Source organism: Melospiza melodia, unplaced genomic scaffold (assembly GCF_035770615.1).
Source record: "Melospiza melodia melodia isolate bMelMel2 unplaced genomic scaffold, bMelMel2.pri scaffold_46, whole genome shotgun sequence".
Taxonomy (NCBI): domain Eukaryota; kingdom Metazoa; phylum Chordata; class Aves; order Passeriformes; family Passerellidae; genus Melospiza; species Melospiza melodia.
The window spans coordinates 1,828,423-1,847,011 of record NW_026948783.1 but is presented as its reverse complement, the minus strand read 5'-3'; the positions used below and the strand labels follow the sequence as shown (position 1 = coordinate 1,847,011).

Sequence of the window (18,589 nt, the reverse complement as noted above, 5' to 3'; positions counted from 1 at the left end):
TAGGTTTTTCCCCCTCCCTGAGTGTGGAGGGAGAACAGTCCCAGTCTCTGGAAGGAGGTTGCCAGGGGGGTGCCATGGGGTTGCCATGGGGGTGCCATGGGGGTGTCAATAGGGTGCCAGAGGGGTTCTTGGTTCCTTGATGAGGGGATTCGCATCTCTGTTGGTCTGTCACGGTGGTTGAAGACAGACAAGAGGGGTCTTCTTATGGAGCGGAGGGGAACCACCCCAGAGCTCAGTCCAGCCAGGTCAGGAGTTTGGAAGAAAGTCCAGTTCAATTGTCCAGAAAAGGGCAGCATGCCCCCTTCAAGTACAGCATGGCGTGTTCTGCAAACATCACTTGTGAACACACTAGATAAGCAGGAGACTTTCTTTCCCAACCGGCTCAGCAGCTTTAACCCTTCGGTAGTCTTTTCTCATGACAATTGTGAGGCAAAAAATGAAGGATTTTCGGATGGACTTCTACACCCAGGAGCAGAGAAAGGCCAAGGGCAGCCGCAGGCCGCTGGGCTGCCTGAGGATTCCTCCTCTTCTGCCGGCTGCCCTGCAACTCCTGGCAAAGGCCAGCAGTGTGTGCAGCACTCTGGGCACCGGGGCAGGGAGCCGGGCTGCTCGGCAGGCTGGAGCACAGGGCAGCTCCTTCAGGCCCAGCAATTGTGCCAGGGAAGCGAGGCCAGTGTGAGGCAGGGACAGCTTGGCAGGGCACATCTGCAGGAGCCAGTGCCTCACACAGCTCTTGGAGGAAGCGCCTGCAATCCTGCAGTTCTGCACTGAGCCAGAGCAAAGGTGTGAGATTGAGACAGAGTAGGAATTTATTTTGAATTAGGTGAAGTGTTTGGAAGAGGTGAGGGGTCTGTGGGGCTAAAGTTGAAAGAAAAGCTGAATTTTAGAGACAATAAAGAGATAGAGAAAGAAAAACAGAAATGACTACAAAGTTAATCTGTTTTAGACTTAGAAATTTTTTTGATAAAGAAGAACTGGTGCTAAATGTCACGCAGAATGAATATGTATGAACTTATTTTGAAACTGCATGCATATGCATTTAGAAGGGAGATAAAAGAAGACCCGAGGTCTTCAGAGGTATGCTTGCCTTTATGGGGACTTGCGTCCAGCGTGCATCGTAATTAAAGCATACCGGGCTTTACAACTTTTACAAAGTTATGAGGTTTCTTCTTTTCTCTGCAAAACATTCTTGGTGAGCCAGGCAGGAGAAAGAGATACTTTCCGTCTCCATCTCTGCCCCCACAGGGACAGGGGGGGACCGACGGACTCCTAGGCCCGCCCCAAGATTTTCCTGGAGGAGGCTCCGCTCCTCTCGACTTGCCTCCTGCTGGGACAGACAAGGACCTGCTGGCCTGCGGAGGAAGATACAGTATGTACTGAGGGGCCCCTGGGGGAGAGGAAGGAGAGCAAAGGAGTAAACCACCCAGAGATGTCTGGGTTCAGCTGATAGAGCAGCTGTATTAGAGACGGGGTTCATCGTTCGGATAGAGCGGAACCGCCAGCAGCTCTGGGGGTGAGCTGGGTGAACCCATGTATGCGTGTATTAAGGTTCATTGTTCTGATAGGGTAGAGCTGAACCCGCGTATGTTTTCTTTGTGTGTGTGTGAGTGGTGTCCGGACACTGTGTTGCTGTATGTTGCATTGAGTGATCGGGGCGCTGTATTTGTAATTGTGCAAGTGTATAAAGTGTATGTTGTATAAAAGAGAGTAGATCCATAGTGCTCTACTGCACGGGGGGAGGAAGTCCTACCTGCCGCTGAAGAAGCTGAGTAAACACAGGCCGAGGCAAGCTGTGGGGGCGGGGAGCGCCTGACAGAGAAGACAGAGTAAACTGTAGAAAAGCGTAGGTGAAGACGTTTCTTGAGTAAAAGTAGTAAATTGTAGTGTAAGTTGTGCATACTTTCACCGTCGCTAGACGAACCCGAGGGGTTCCTCTGCCTCAGTGGTTTAGACTCGACCCCTGAGAGTTTGTGAATCCGGTAGATTATTGGATAGATAGGGGAGATGAACAAATTCATTTAAAAAAACTCTACCAGACTTCAGCTAACACTCTTGTAAGTCTAGACTGAGAACAACTTGCCGTAAAAGATTTAGAGCTCCCTGTAATAAATAGAATAGCTTGCCTTTGCGAAAAATTTCAAGTAGCCTTTGGTACATCAAGGGGCTGGCACGCTGCGTAAGTATTATTGCAGTGTATAGTTTGTGAGAAACACTGGTATTGCTGTTCTAACAAGCGACAGAGCACGTGCCCCAAGTGTAGATTGGAAGTTTCTGATCAAGCTGATTCAGAGGCTAAGATCTTAAAACTTGTGTGTGGGAAATCGCATCTGATACCTGCCACTTGGAGTGTGTGGGAGGAAGATTGAGAAGCTACTGTGAAGTCCTCTGAAAAGAGGTTTGGGTGGGAGCGAGATAGGGCAAGAAGGAAATAATGAGAACTAACCAGAGCAAAAAAGTTCCACAGGCCAACCCCTTAGGGTGCATCTTAGCCCACTAGAAAGAAGTCACTAGCCGGGGGAGCTCTCAGAATAAAAAAATTCTAATCCAGTATTGCACACACTAATAACCCTTATACAAGTTAGAAGACAGAGCAAAGTGGCCACCCACTGGAACCCTAGACTATAATACTTTACTGCAGTTAATGTTGTTTTTAAGACGAGAAAGTAAATGACATGAGGTCTCGTATGCTGGTAAGTTTTTCTTTTAAGAAATCACCAAGAGTAGCAAAAAGACTGTGAGATTAAATCACCCTCAGACCTACTGGTCTTAGCCCTTGAAAAAGATAACAAGGCAAAGAGAATGCAAATCAAACGCTGTTGTTCAGCATGCAGTATAGGACAACGGTGTATGAGATCAGATAAGGTCTATCGTTCTGAGGAGCAAGAACGAGACACATTTGAGTGAGTGAAAGCTCCTCCACCTCCTCCCTGAGGGGGGGAGGTTAGAGAAGTTGAAGCTGAAACTGAAGATGAAGAGGAAGAGTACTTCCCCAAAAAGGAGGAGGACTCAAGTAGAGAAAGCACATCTACTAGAACCCACCCCACCCGTGGGAGTCCAGTTGCATCTAGAACTAAGAAGCAAGTAGTGCTACAGGCCCCTCTGCGACAGGCAGTGGGACCAGAAGGAGCCAAATTAATGATTAAAGTGCCATTTACCACCCTTGATTTAGAAGCATGAGAAAAGATTGCGAAGAATTATTGTGTTGACCTGATACTCACTGCCAAATGCCTATGATATGTTATCAAACAACACAATCCAGACTGGGCTGACATCCAGCTACTACTAGATGCTTTCACTGAAACAGAGAAACAGCTGATCCTAAAGACAGCAGAGAATTTGGCAGAAGATTACTGTAAAGCCACACAGCTAGATGTGAAAGAAAATTTCCCCCTCCAAGACCCAGAATGAGATCCTAATGTGTCGGCAGAGGTAAAGAAATTAGCAGAGTATCAAGAGTAGATAGCAACAGGAGTAGAAAGAGCTATTCCAAAAACCATAAACTGGTCTGCCTTATATTCCCTTAAGCAGAAGCGTTCTGAGACTCCATCTGAATTTCTAGAGCGTTTAAGGAATACTATGCGTCGTCATACATCATTAGATCTGGAGTCTGAGATAGGGACAAATCAACTAGTTAATACATTTTTAAAGCAGTCTGCTAGAGATATCAGGCGTAAACTTCAGAAAATTCAGAGACCAGATGAGAAGAATCTTGAAGCCTTGTTAGAAGAAGCCTAGAGAGTATTTAGTAACCAAGAAGAAAGATATAAACAAAGAATGAAAAAGTTAGTGGCAGTAGTACAAGAAGAAAAGCAGAAGAAATACAACCAGAGACCGCCAAGACAAAGACCACCTCAGCTGAGCAAGAACCAGTGTGCAATCTGCAAAAGAATTAGTCACTAGAAAAGCCAATGCCCAGAACGAAGAAGGAGTGACCAACAGATAGCTGCACACGTACAAAACAACTGAAGAGGACCGGGGGATTCTACGCCAGCAGATCCATAACAATGAAGCTAAGAGAAGAAAAGAGTAGGATTTTTAGTTGACACAAGAGCTACATATTCAGTCTTAAATAAAGCTTTAGTACCTGTAGAAAATGATTATGTTGTAGTGCAAAGAGCAACTAGCCAGTCTGAAAGGGCATATTTTTGTAAACCTTTGAAGTATAAATTGAGAAAACAATAGAGTATTCATAAATTCTTGTACATGCCTAATTTGGTGAATTAAGCACTTTTAGGGAGAGATTTATTGGAACAATTACAAGCAACCATTACATTCAAAAATGGGGAAATTACTCTGGAGGTGAATGATCAAAAGTACATGGAGGTATTAAGTTTAACTCTGACAGCTATTGGCATTAAGGAAGAAAGTGATGAAGAAATACTAGGTCAGGTATTTCCTGGGGTATGGGCCTCTGATGTGCCAGGGAGGGTGAAAAATGCCTTCCCCATAGTAATCAAACTCAAGGAGGGGGCGCAACCAGTGAGAATCAAGCAGTACCTCCTAAAGGAAGAGGATAGGAAAGGAATCAGCCCAATAATCGAAAATTTTCTGCAGTTAGAATTACTGAAAGAATGCCAATCTGATTTCAATACTCCAATTTTACCTGTTTGGAAATCTGATGGGTCATACCGGATAGTACAGGATTTGAGGGCTGTCAATAAAATAACAGAAGATCTGTATCCGGTGGTAGCCAATCCATACACTTTATTAACTTGCCTAACACCTGAACTAACCTGGTTTACTGTTTTAGATTTAAAGGATGCCTTCTTTTGCCTCCCCATCCATGAAGCCAGCCAAAAAATCTTTGCATTCAAATGGGAAAGCCCTAAAAGTGGGCACAAAACCCAGCTCACATGGACCAGACTACCCCAAGGCTGGAAAAATTCCCCTACTTTGTTCGGGGAGCAACTTGCAAAGGATCTGGAGTCCTGGGAAGCTCCACAGGAAGAAGGAAGGCTTTTGCAGTATGTGGATGACCTTCTAGTGGCCACTCGGACGAGGGAAGCATGTGTGGCCTGGACGGTAAGCCTTTTGAATTTCCTAGGACTCCAAGGATACAGAGTATCCAAGAAAAAGGCACAGGTAGTGAAACAGAAAGTTATCTACCTGGGGTACGAGGTGAGTGCTGGGCGACGGACTTTAGGGCAGGCTCGCAAGGAAGCCATATGCCAAACCCCAAAACCCCAGACAATAAAAGAGCTCCGAACCTTCTTAGGCATGGCAGGATGGTGCCGGCTGTGGGTTTATAATTATGGACTGCTCATCAGACCCCTCTATGCTCTGATTGCCAATGGAAGCAGAGATCTCCAGTGGACAAAAGAAGCAACACGGGCCTTTCACCAGCTGAAGAATGCTCTCATGTCAGCTCCAGCTCTGGGACTTCCAGATGTGAGTAAACCATTCTTCCTATTTTCCCATGAGAAACAGGGAATTGCCCTGGGAATACTGGCTCAGGACTTGGGTCCATACCGGAGGGCAGTTGCTTACCTCTCTAAGCAGCTAGATGCAACAGCCAAAGGATGGCCAGGTTGCCTCAGAGCTGTAGCAGCAGTTGTGCTGAACATTCAAGAGGCACGCAAGTTTACTCTGGGACAAAAATTGACTGTGCTAGTGTCCCACACAGTGTCCGCAGTACTGGAAGTAAAGGGTGGCCACTGGCTTTCACCACAGAGGTTTCTGAAATACCAGGCCATCATGGTAGAGCAAGATGATGTAGAGATCGTGGTGACTAATATTGTCAACCCAGCTTCCTTTCTCAGTGGAAACCAAGGAGAAGCAGTACACCATGATTGCCTGGAGACCATTGAAGCTACCTACTCGAGCCACCCAGACTTAAAGGATACCCCTCTGGATGATGCAGAGACCTGGTTCACTGACAGGAGCAGCTATGTTGCCAATGGGAAGCGACATGCTGGGTATGCAGTGACCATCTGCAGAGAGGTAATGGAGTCTGGACCCTTACCAACAGGTTCCTCCGCGCAGAAGGCTGAGATAATTGCCCTGACCTGTGCCTTGAAAAGGGCAAAAGGGAGGAGAATAAACATCTACACAGACTCGAGGTATGCATTTGGAGTTGTACATGCACATGGGGCCATCTGGAAGGAGAGGGGACTGCTTACCTCACAGGGAAAGAACATCAAACATGCACAAGAGATAATCCAGCTGCTGGAAGCAGTTCAGCTGCCTGAAAAGGTAGCAATTATGCACATTAAGGCACACCAAAAAGTGAGCTCAGAATTGGAAGAAGGAAATGAGCTGGTGGATAGAGAGGCAAAAGAAGCAGCAAAAGGTGAGGTAGCTACTGAAGGAGTCCTTATTCCAGATGGACAAATCTCCCTTGAAGGTAAGCCAGAATACAACAAGAGAGATAGGAAATTAATTGAAGATCAAAAAGGGACGTATAACCAAGAAGGGTGGGCTACCATTGAAAAGAAACTGGTAATCCCTTCCCATTTATTGTGGTCACTAGTAAGGGAAGAACACCAGAAAACGCACTGGGGAATAAATGCCCTATACACATACCTGATTGAAAGAATTGTTGCTAGGAATTTATATGCCACTATTACTCAGGTGACCCGACAGTGTGATCTTTGCCTCCAGACTAATCCCAAAAATACCCCCAGACCGAAACTCGGTCAGAGTGGGAGAGGCCATGGGCCTGGACAGCAGTGGCAAATTGACTTTTCAGAACTCACAAGGAAAGGGGGGTATCGGTATTTGCTGGTATTGACAGACACATTTTCAGGGTGGCCGGAAGCGTTCCCCACCAGAACTGTCAAAGCTCGAGAAGTGACCAGAGTATTATTACAAGAAATAATACCGCACTTCGGAGTTCCAGCCACAATATCCTCAGATAGAGGATCACATTTCATTTCCAAGATAGTGCAACAGATTAGTAGCCACCTGGGCATAGACTGGTGTGAAGGTCCGCCCAAAATGAACGGGTGACGAATGATTTTTGGGTGCAAAAATAACCAACAAGAGGCACAGGGGTTTTGCAGTAACAAATCAACAATGTACAATTTATTGATTATAACCACAGCTAAATATGCGTTTGGTTAAGGGATCCAGGGAAGAGAAGGGTAAGACAAGGAAAAAGGGAGGAAAGGAGGTCCGGGAATGGGGTATAGCTACCAAAACATGATGTCTTCGGGGTCCCGCCGCCGAAACTCACTGGTACACGTCTTGGGGAGATCTCAAAGGACAGTTGGGCCGAACCCCAATATATATACTGTTCTTGGTTGGGGGAAGGTAACTGAAATTAGGTTTCCATGGAGGGGAGAAGTCCATTGTTTTCATGGCCGAATGCTCACATGTACGTTAAGTTTTCCCCCTCCCTGAGTGTGGAGGGAGTACAGTCCCAGTCTCTGGAAGGAGGTTGCCAGGGGGGTGCCATGGGGGTGCCATGGGGGTGCCATGGGGGTGTCAATAGGGTGCCAGAGGGGTTCTTGGTTCCTTGATGAGGGGATTCGCATCTCTGTTGGTCTGTCACGGTGGTTTAAGACAGGCAAGAGGGGTCTTCTCATGGAGCGGGGGAGGAGCCACCCCAGAGCTCAGTCCAGCCAGCTCAGGAGTTTGGAAGAAAGTCCAGTTCAATTGTCCAGAAAAGGGCAGCATGCCCCCTTCGAGTACAGCATGGCGTGTTCTGCAAGCATCACTTGTGAACACACTAGATAAGCAGGAGACTTTCTTTCCCAACCGGCTTAGCAGCTTTAACCCTTCGGTAGTCTTTTCTCATGACAATTGTGAGGCAAAAAATGAAGGATTTTCGGATGGACTTCTACACGACCCCGTGACTCACGATTGTCTTGAGGAATCTTCATCAGCAGAGCTCTAGAGTGTCTTTGAAACTCGTTGCATGTCGGTAGCATAACCCCGGAAAAGTAGGGATGACAGGAGAGAGGGGATAAAAGGGGAAGAGAAGGAAAAGAAAGAGGGAAAAGGGGAACCAATAAACATAAACATAATTAATATTGATCATCATAACAACTTCACACGTGGTTATTTGTTATAACAATTTCAAAAATTATGATAATTTTAACGATTTCAAAAAATATTTATCAGTTAAAGCAATATCATTTAACAATTTCAAAATGATTAAAACAAATCACAACAAACAAATCATAATATTATCATCGTCTTTTAAAATTATTTTCTAAGAAGTAAAGTAACTTTCTGTAAGTCACACTTGATATTTAAGAAGTTGTTCTAGGGCACATATGCTTGATTCATAGCTGTTTCGTATCAAGTGTTTTGGGGACATCTATTGTATCGAGTACATCAGCTAAGCGGTGTGCATTGACTACAGCTGACAGTCTCTTAAGCTTTTTCATCATTCTCCAATTCAAAATGAATAGGGCTGCTGACAAGATAAAGCCAAGCGTAACTAGGATCAAAAGAACAACAATTGGATGGCACACACTGTTCAGAACACCTGTGGCAGTAGGTGACCACCCAAAAAGAGTATCCCACCACCTATGCTCAGCATCTTGCTTTACCCTCTCCATAACCCGGTGTATTTGTCTCACGTTGCGATGAACAGTCACCAGGGTCTTCTGTCCACTCTCCTTGATTTTCTCGAGGATGTCCATCAGGTCCTGATGGAGCAATAGTTGTCTCACGAGGGTGAGGTTCATTCCGATAGGAGTGGGCATCAGCTTCTGGATCAGCGTGTAGTTGGATTGCAGTAGGTGGTGAGAAGTAACTGGAGCTTCATAAGAGAAATCGCGTTCTACTATCTTAGTAAAGTTACAAGCACAAAAATTTGAATGATTCTTTGCATCTACCACAACATCTTCTACAAAGACAGAATCACATGTCGTTCTAAAGCATGCACAGCCATTGCCTATGTATATAAGAGCTGTCTGGGTATCCTCATGTGGACGAATCTTGAAATGACAGATATTTTGCTCTACGTCTAAACAAATATTTGATCTATGATTGCATTGCTTTCACAGATGAACTCTTGTTGTTCTCCGACAACACAAGTTTCCAGGTTAACAGTTTGCCATTTGTCATCAACCTGACGGGCCCATCCCCTATGTTCAGTAGGATAGAGAACAGCTCTGTCATGGTTTAATCCTAATGCAATAACAGGGAAGACCAAATGTACAGAGGCATTGCGTATGGTTAGGACAAAAGCAGTGGCTATGTTTGAAATGGGATCATAGGTAAAGTTCACCAGGTTCCACCAGGATTGGAATTCTCTTTCAAATTCAGTGGCACTGTCCCAGATTATTTTCCGAATTTCTGTGGGGAAGGTGCCTTCCTCGCCCTCTCTTCGAATTGCAGCAGAGACAGATTGCATCTACAATTGTGCCTGGATACAGCTGAGGGCTAAGGAAACATTGTTCTGTGTAGCACTAAGTGCATCAATTACCAATTTGTGATCATCCACATTCACTCTTTCCCAATTCGGTAATATGCTTGATAGCAGCCACTGGTGTGTTCGCAAAAGCCAATAAGAATGACTGCAGTAGTTGCTGTAATTTGGTCAAATCTCTAATTGTGACAGCCAATTTATTCAAGTTCAATTAATTTACATGTTATGTATAATATCATCACCTGGTGTTACCATAAGGGGAAGGAAAAACATTATTTCTGTTATTCATCACTAGTGTTATCATGGTTTGTCAGGTCTTCATGTCCCTTGGAGTTCTTCTGAAAAAGTAAACACAACAGACTCTGCCACGAAGAGGCAGAAAAGGTTAGAACAATGGAATTGCCAGAGAGGTTTTGAACAGCAGTGGTACTTCCCCTACAGCAGCAGGGGGTCCACCAAAAACAGGTTGTCCAGGGTAATGCCCTGGGTTCTTGAAATCATCTGCTCCCTGTAGTGAAGGAATTGTGCTTGGAGCTGTCTGGCAAAAAGCAGTGATTTTGGAACACCCATTTACCCCCCATCTATAGTAAGAGGTGTGAGAAGTCCATTTAATCTTTTCACCTTCTGCCCTATCCTGCACACTTTTGACAGTAAAGTGAGAAACATTACCAGATTGAATTTCCTGTGGGTTTAGGAAAATCCCAAACCATCCCTGCATTGCTTTTACAGTATTATCTCCTGTAGCTCTTTTAAAAGCATCAGCCTGGAGCAACCCAAATATAAACATAGCATAGGACTTGGTGTTAATACAGACAAGAAAGTAATTCTGTCCCTCACTTTGGAAAATACTCCAAACAGTTAACAGTTCCCCAACCTGGGCATTGTCCTGTTCCTCTCTGTTAGCAGAAGTGGGGGAGAGAGGAGGGGTTGCTTTAGTCACAGAGGCAGGTTTATTTTGGCTGCTACCCAAGCTCCCAGTTTCTTGGATTGCCCAGTTCTCCTCCACCTCCCTGGGAGCCAAGCCAACCACAAACACCCCTTCCCAGGTAGTGTACCTTTTCTCAGCATCTTTGAAACCATAGGAATAAAACCCAACAGGCTTTGTCAGACCCTCGGGACCCTGCTGCCAAATGTTTACTGAAAGTTGTGAGGAGGCAAATCCCCACTCCACCTGAAAGGGGTCTGTAGGATAGATAGGGTCCAGTGCTTGGTGAGCTGTCACTTCAAGAATCAGCAATTGCAATGTTTCCTTCTGAGAAGAAGTCCAATCCCATTTTATTCTTTTTCTCAGCAAGTCATAAAGGGGAACAAAAGGGTCATTCTGGTTACTAAGAAGTTTATCTGGTCTTTCTATAGGAGACAGAGCTACTATGGTTTTCTGAAGGAGAATTGCTGTAGGTTTAAGTGTTCCCGGAAGCCTTTGAGTTAAAGAGGTCATAATTTCAGGCTTTACAGGTGATTGGATTGGAGATTCAAAACCAGGAATTAATTTCTTTTCATGAATCAATTGCAGGCAGCCAGATTTGTGAATGTTTTCCAGGAGTTGGTCAAGGATACCAACCAAAGGGTCTCTCCTTTCCAAGGGGTTAAGCCCCTCAGCCCAATGAGCTGTGTGCTGATTTGGGGACCATGGGATGCGTCTGTCTGCTGTTGTTAGGAACACCCCATGTCTCCAGCACCCTCCAGCTTCTTGTTCTGACAAAAGAATCTGATCTCTCCCAGTGAGAGACACTTGACAAATGTGTTCTGTTTCAGATTTTTGGGGGCGAAGCCCATACTGCTTTGCAAGTTTTGTTATTTCAGTAGCAGTGTACGGGATTTCTTTAGTGGTTTTGTGCGGGCTAAAATCTTCATTATTGATATAGTTGTATTCTGTTTTAATTAGAGGTTTTAGGTTGTTACAGCAGTGTTTCCCGCAATTTTTCATCAGAGTTAATTCTGTTTGAGAACAATTTTGACTAGTGTGAGGAGTTTCTTTCTCCTCTGTTTCTTTTGAGGAATCAGAGTTCTGTGAATTTTTAACATGTTCCTCTCTCAGGGCAGTCCGTAACAAGTTATTTACATTTCTTTCTTCATCCAATTGTTTTTGCAAAACTTCAACTAGGTTTTGGAGGGAGTCTATGATAGCATTTTCCTCACTTTTTTGCTTAAAGCGAGTTTCTATGGCTGCTGTGAGACAGGCACCCAAGACTGAGCAGAGGACGGTTTTATTTTTGCCCAGTTTAAATTTTGTTTCATGTTGCAAAGAAGATATTCTATCAATAACATTTTCTAAGTTAAGCCAATTGCAGTTTGCCCATTCTTCTCCCCTCGGAGAAGGTGTGGCGTTGTATTTAGCAAGCAGAGCATAAAATTCAGCTTTACCTTTTGCACTGAAGTTTTTAGTCATTTTGTGAGGGGAACAAAGCTACACCAGGGAGTTAACTTAAGTTACACAAATCACACAGCCTTTCCACTGTCCCCTTGCTTCCCTGGGTAGTTGAAGAGACAGAATCAGTCTGGGAGGCCCTGTGAGGTTGCTTCAAATTTGTCTCTTCCTTCCCAGACAGTACAGATACGCACTCACATGAACACAGGCACACACAAATGTTTTCTTTGTGAGGGGACCAGAACCTAGAACAGGGAAAAAGCCACTCAGCCTTCGCTGGGCCACCCCTCGCTCCCTGTGTAGGTGAAGTGACAATATCTGTCTAAAAGGCACTGCTTAATTACTTCAAGTCTGCCCCTTCCCTTTTAGACAGTCCAGGTACACAAAATACAGCAGTAAAAAACAGTTAACAGGTTCAAATTCACCTCAAAAACAACAGTAACAGGTTCAGATTCAATTCAAATACAACAACAACAACAACGGTATCAGTATCAGTATCAATATCAGTAACAGCATCAATATCAGGATCAGGAGAAGTATCAGTGTCAGTGTCCGTGCCGGTAAAATCAGTAACAGAAATGACAGTAACAATTTCCCCTGCTTTTGCACCGAAAAATCTTTTGTGTCAATTCCGGAGCCTGTGTGCTCAATCGAGCATGAGATTTGGCTTTGGCGTGTGTAGTTTGTGAGAGGTTACAAACTACACAAAACCTGCAAAATCTCACTGGCTGCTGGAATCCTTGTCCGTGACGCCAATTATGTGAAGGTCCGCCCGAAATAAACGGGTGACGAATGATTTTTGGGTGCAAAAATAACCAACAAGAGGCACAGGGGTTTTGCAGTAACAAATCAACAAGGTGCAATTTATTGATTATAACCACAGCTAAATATGCATTTGGTTAAGGGATCCGGGGAAGAGAAGGGTAAGACAAGGAAAAAAAAAGGGAGGAAAGAAGGTCAGGGAATGGGGTATAGCTACCAAAACGTGATGTCTTCGGGGTCCCGCCGCCGAAACTCGCTGGTACACGTCTTGGGGAGATCTCAAAGGACAGTCGGGCTGAACCCCAATATATATACTCTTCTTGGTTGGGGGAAGGTAACTGAAATTCCATTGTTTTCATGGCCGAATGCTTCCCAGTCTCTGGGAGGAGGTTGCCAGGGGGGTGCCATGGGGGTGCCAAAGGGGTGCCAGAGGGGTTCTTGGTTCCTTGATGAGGGGATTCGCATCTCTGTTGGTCTGTCACGGTGGTTTAAGACAGACAAGAGGGGTCTTCTTATGGAGCGGAGGGGAACCACCCTCAGCTCAGTCCAGCCAGGTCAGGAGTTTGGAAGAAAGTCCAGTTCAATTGTCCAGAAAAGGGCAGCATGCCCCCTTCGAGTACAGCACGGCGTGTTCTGCAAACATCACTTGTGAACACACTAGATAAGCAGGAGACTTTCTTTCCCAACCGGCTCAGCACTTTTAACTCTTCGGTAGTCTTTTCTCATGACAATTGTGAGGCAAAAAATGAAGGATTTTCGGATGGACTTCTACAGCATGGCCTGCGCTGGCCAGGCCTGACTTTTCCAAAGGCAGAGCTCAGCTGCCCTTGGGGGCTGCAGGAACAGTCCTGAGCCCAAAGAGCCTCCATGGCTGTGCTGGAGACCAAGGCTGCAGGAGGGAAATGCAGGGCTGCTGCAGGATGGGGAGGGCATTGAATTCCAGCACACACCTCAGCTCTCTGATGATCCCGACACCATGCTGGGCTCTGTTTCAGACTGGAGCAGAGCAGATGATGATGGGTCAAGAGCCCTGCAGGGCCATCAGGGACCTGCAACTTACAAGGTGCTCTGTTCTCCCTCAAGTGCTCTCTGAGAGATCCAATCCCAGCTGGGCATCTCAGGGCACAAGTGGCACTGGCTGTTCATGGGCACATAACTGATGTCAGCCTGGATAGGGGCACAGCTTTTATTACCTGTTAGTTTCATAATATACAAGCAAATCTTTATTATCTGGGTCATTTAAGTACTGTTAAGAAATGGCACAGTTTTCCCATCTGGAACAGGAATTTCCTGGAGGTGTACAGATGGCAGGAGGAAAAATACTGATCTTGCCTTCTACTGGTGTGACCAATATTTTGTCTATTACTTCCTCTCCATTTTTCTTCAGGTGTTTTCAGCTCTTCTGTTGAAATGGCCATGTCTAAGCACATCTCTTCCTTTACAGCAGGTGGATCTATGTACTTCTACTGCTCTCTGTTTTCCTCCTCTAGATGCTCTCTGGTCATTCAAGTGCCTCTCAATGACTGGCTTCATGCTTTGAGCTGGATGAAATTGCTCAATATTTCTGAAGTTCAAATAAATATATAATAAATATCATCTTAATTGTGTTTTTATCTATCACAGAATTACCTTATGTCTTTGTCTAAAACTGTTCCTGTACAGAAATCTCTTGGGGATGGTGGACATGTCAGATACCGCTGGGACATCACAGAGAGCTGAGGAAAGAGCTGTGGTGGTTATTAAACTGTTCAAATACTTAATTTGTGTTTGTTTGCAAGAAACCTTTCTGTTCCTCTGAGTGTCACCAGTCCCTGACACCAAAGGACACAAACCTGCTGAGTTGTGGCTCCCACTGCAGGGGCACTTGGACCTTGGCTCTGCACAGGAGAGCTCTTCATCTCCTTTCCCTCGTTTCCTCCCCCTGGGCATGGAGGGAGCTCCTGACTTCAGTGTGTGACTCATGTGTGCAACGAGCAAATCTGGGCAGAATCAGGGCAGGAAGGGTTTGGGGGGACCTTGGGATCTGTGCTGGGCACAGAAGGTGTTTTCCATTGCTCTGAGACTGTCTGCTGTAGAATGTGGATTTAATACCCAGCAGAGGAATGACTTTTGCATTTGATGGAGCTGTGGCTTGCCTTGGCTTTGTTGGCTGACAATAAATGAACATCCCTCTGTGTCTCAGGCAGCTCCTTCTCCAAGGAAAGCAGGTGGGAGTTGGAGCCAAGGAGCTGAAAGCTGCAGGTGCAGCCTGGGCTGGAGGGAGCTCAGATTTGCACAAGGCTGCTCTGAGTGCCAGGGCTTGGATGGGGGAAATGGTGGGGTGGGGGTATGGACAGAGTCTGATTGATTGTCAGCCATGAAGGGTCTTGATTTTCATATCTATTCAAACTGAATGAGGAACTACTTGGATTCACTGTCAATAAGAGACTGCACAGACTGATTTGTGAACAGGAAATGTCCCAAACAGGACCTTAAAAATCTTTTCTCACTGTCTTTTTAAATATAAGGCATTCACTTAGAACACACTACTGAAATCTATCAAATTAACCACAAACATTTGAACACTTAAATCAAATCAACACTTAAATCAAACTCCAGAGGCTTGGGTTCTTAAGGTGTTCTGAATGTTAATGATCTATGGGACACTGAATTCCTGCACTGAAGAGCTGAAGGCTGAACAAGCATCTGCATCAGGAAAATTCAACCGCAGCCTCCAAGGTGCTGAGGATGTCAGCAGCCCCCACTGAGGCCATCCCTGCCCAGAGACCGTGGGGGAATGGGCAGACAAGGAGAGCGTCCCTGGGGCTGGGGCAGCACAACTCAGAGGCAGCAGCGGCTCCAGCTGGAAAATGGAGTGTGGAATGTGGCTGGGGAAGCCCTGCCTGGGCTGTGCCAAGCAGGACAGACAAGCCCTGCTCCCATCCACTAAAAAACAACTCTCTCAATGAGATATTTAAAAGAAATTACAATTGTTTGTGTACTCTGAGATGGACTCTCGTGAGAAATACCAACAAGATATTCTCAGGAGCTTAAAACAACAAATCAGCCTTTACTGACAACTTTAGAAAATCAGACAAGCTTTGCCAAAAGATTTATTATGACAGTGTAGTGGTTTTTAGTTTGTTAATTTAAGATTTTTCTAACCTTGAGATTTTTTAATTAATTTATTGATGAGCGTTCTGGGTTTTAGTTTCAGTTAATTATTTATCAATTTACTTTTATTACTTTTTAAAACTCTTCTATGTCAAACTATGGCAGATATTTGATCAACAAAAAACACTTCTCAAAAGCATTGACTTGGCCCATTCAACTTCACACTCTAAGCCTGATTAACTTAATGTTAATCAAAATTTGCATGAGCACAGAAACAGAAGAAGAAGACATAGAATGAGAAAGACCAAAAAGATACTCAGAAGCACACAGACAGCTGCCACCTCCTGGATTCCAGCACTGTTCAAATGGAAATTCCAAGAGGAGGTGGGATCAAGATGTGTGCTTGCCTTGTCATCAGCCTAAAATACCCCTTGATCTTGCTGGGCCCTTCCCCCAGGTGGGTCTTGGGGTCATTTGGTCCCTCAGGAGCTGGGCTGGGGCTGCAGAGGTGGCTGTGGAGCATTGCCTCTGCTGTGCCAGGGACTGGCAGACACTGCTGGGCTGGGATAGAGGCTCTGGGGGGATTGGGGTCACAGGGCAGGGCAGTGCTGGGGTTCCAGGGCAGGGCAAGGCTGGACCTGCCCCTTCCTCCCCCACACACTAAAAGTTTCAAGCCAAAAAATCTTCTCCAGTCTGCCACAGTAAGGCAATGTTGGACGTGAAATCCCTATTCTGGTCATGGGCACCTGGCCGAGAAGGACAGCTCTTTTCCATAGGAAGGAAAGCACAGAATCTTGCCAAGTGTTTTGCAAGATGAGAGGTGACCCTCATGAAACCACTGCCAGCCAGACTTTTCCTGGCAATATTCCTATGGGAACAATCCCTGGATATAAGGAAATTTGGAGGTGAAACTGCAATTCTGGCATACGTGCCTGGAGCAGCATGTCAGATCTTTTCCATAGGAAGGAAAGCACGGAGCACCACTGTTTCAATAGTGGATGAGACCCTCAACATGCCAAGGTCAGCCTGACCTCTTGGGCGGTCAAACCAGCCAGACCTGCACTGTATTCCTTTGTTTTTATGGGGCCCTGAAGTGCCACAATGGTGCCTTGGTTCTGTGGGGCTCCACACTGCCACAATGGCTCCTTGATTACAAGAAGATCTGAAATGTCACAATGGACCCCTTGTTTGATGGGATCCCACAGTGTCACAGTGGCTCCCAGGTTTCAAAATTGTCCCAATGATTCCATGAGGCCTTGCAGTGTCACAATGGTCTCCATGGTTCCCCAGGCCCCACAATGTCTCAGGACTCCTCTGTTCCATGAGCCCTGCAATGTCACAATGGAGCTTTAGACCCTGGAGTTTTGCAGTGTCACAATGGTCTCATTTTGGTTCCACAGTCTCACAATGGTCCATTGATGACAGGAGGTCCTGCAATGTCACAATAGACCTTTGGCTCCATGCAGCCGTGCAGTGTCACAAAGGCCTCTTGGTTTCACCAGGCCCCATAGTATCAAAATAGTCCTCTTGGTTTTGTGGTGACCCCCAGGGTCACAATGGTCTCACTGGTTCCATGAGGCCTCACAGTGTCACAATGCTTTGCTTATGGATCCTCATAGTGTCACAATGATCTCCATGATTCCATGAGTCCCCTCAGTGTAACAATGATCTTCTTGGCTCCATGGTGCCCCACAGTGTCACAATGGCCCCTGGGTTCCATGAGGCTGTGAAGTGTCACAATGGCCTCTCCATGATTACATAAGGACTTGCAATGTCTCAATGAACCTTTGGCTCCATGGGGTCTTGCTGTATCACAATGACCCTACATTCCATGGAGCCACACAGAGTCAGCACGATCCCCTTGGATCCATGAGGACCAGCAATGTCACGGTGCTCTCCATGATTCCATGAGGCCCCACAGTGTCACAGTGGTCCCTTGGTCTCACAGGCCCCACAGTGTCACAATGGTCCCTTGGTTCTATTTGCCCTGTGCTGCTGCATTCCCCCTTCCCCTTCTCAGGCCACCCTGCCAGCTGAGAAATGCTCCTTGGGTCTGGGCCTTGGCCAACAGCCCCTGGGCTCAGCTCCTCTGCAGCTCATCACAAACACTGTCTGCTCCAGGCACTGCCGCTGCCCAACCAGCTCCTGGTTCCTTAGCAGCAGCCCTGGGAAGTGTTTGTGTTCCCTCAGTGGCACAACATCCCTGTTCTCACACTGCCAAAGAAAGCTGTTGATGTCAAGTGTGGCCAGGATGAACCATTGCTGGGACTGAAGCCCCTCTCTTGGGGCCCTGCAAACAGCGCTCCAAAAGGAGCCCTTGGAGCTCTCCTGGGCCAGCGACTCCCTCTGAGTGGGGCCTCTCCCAGCTGGGAACTCTCCCGTTTGCTGCACTCAGGGGTCCTGAACAACCACAGAGCCTGGGCTGCTTCCCCCACTCCTCCAGGCTCAATCCTTGACCCACTGGAGAGATGCCAAAGGATCCCCAGTGAGCATTCTCTGCCCTCAGGGGAATTGCTCACAGGTGCCTTGCACTGACTCTTTGTGTCTGTGTGCACACAGGAGTGCCTGTGCTGGGGAAATGTGGCAGAAATGCTGCTCCCTGAGGGGTTTGAGTGCCTTTGATAGCTGAGCCACTCAGGCCTGTAAGGGTGAGTCACAAGCTGTAAGGTATGTTAAATGCTCCTAAGGGTTGTTCTTTTACTAAGTAATGAAGTTTAGTATAAGTTATAAGCTAAGCTGAATATTGTTAAGTGTTATTCAACTGTGAAATCATTAAGTCCTAGGTTATAAGTAAGGTTAAATACTGTCAAGTGCTGTTCTTTTGCTAAATGCTGAAGTCTAAGGTATCAGTCAAGATCTGTTAAGTTTGGGCTCTGTTTAGCTTTTTGGCTGCATTCCTTTTTTCCTTGCCCACACTATCCTTTAGCCACACACACATACATGCACACACACATGGACATTTCATGGTTCATTTCTGGTTTGGTTGCCTGAATTTTGTTTGGTTTTGTAGTTGCTTTGTTTCCTTGGTGTGCCTGAAGTGTCCA

The 18,589-nt window shown here is 46.0% G+C and overlaps 1 long non-coding RNA gene across 1 annotated transcript; it reads left to right on the top strand.

Moving 5' to 3' along the window:
* Positions 1-1,235: 1,235 nt before the first annotated feature.
* Positions 1,236-14,054, top strand: LOC134434739 (uncharacterized). The gene is made up of 2 exons (XR_010031917.1): positions 1,236-1,369; positions 13,840-14,054. It is a non-coding gene; the product is annotated as an uncharacterized LOC134434739 (long non-coding RNA).
* Positions 14,055-18,589: the final 4,535 nt, after the last annotated feature.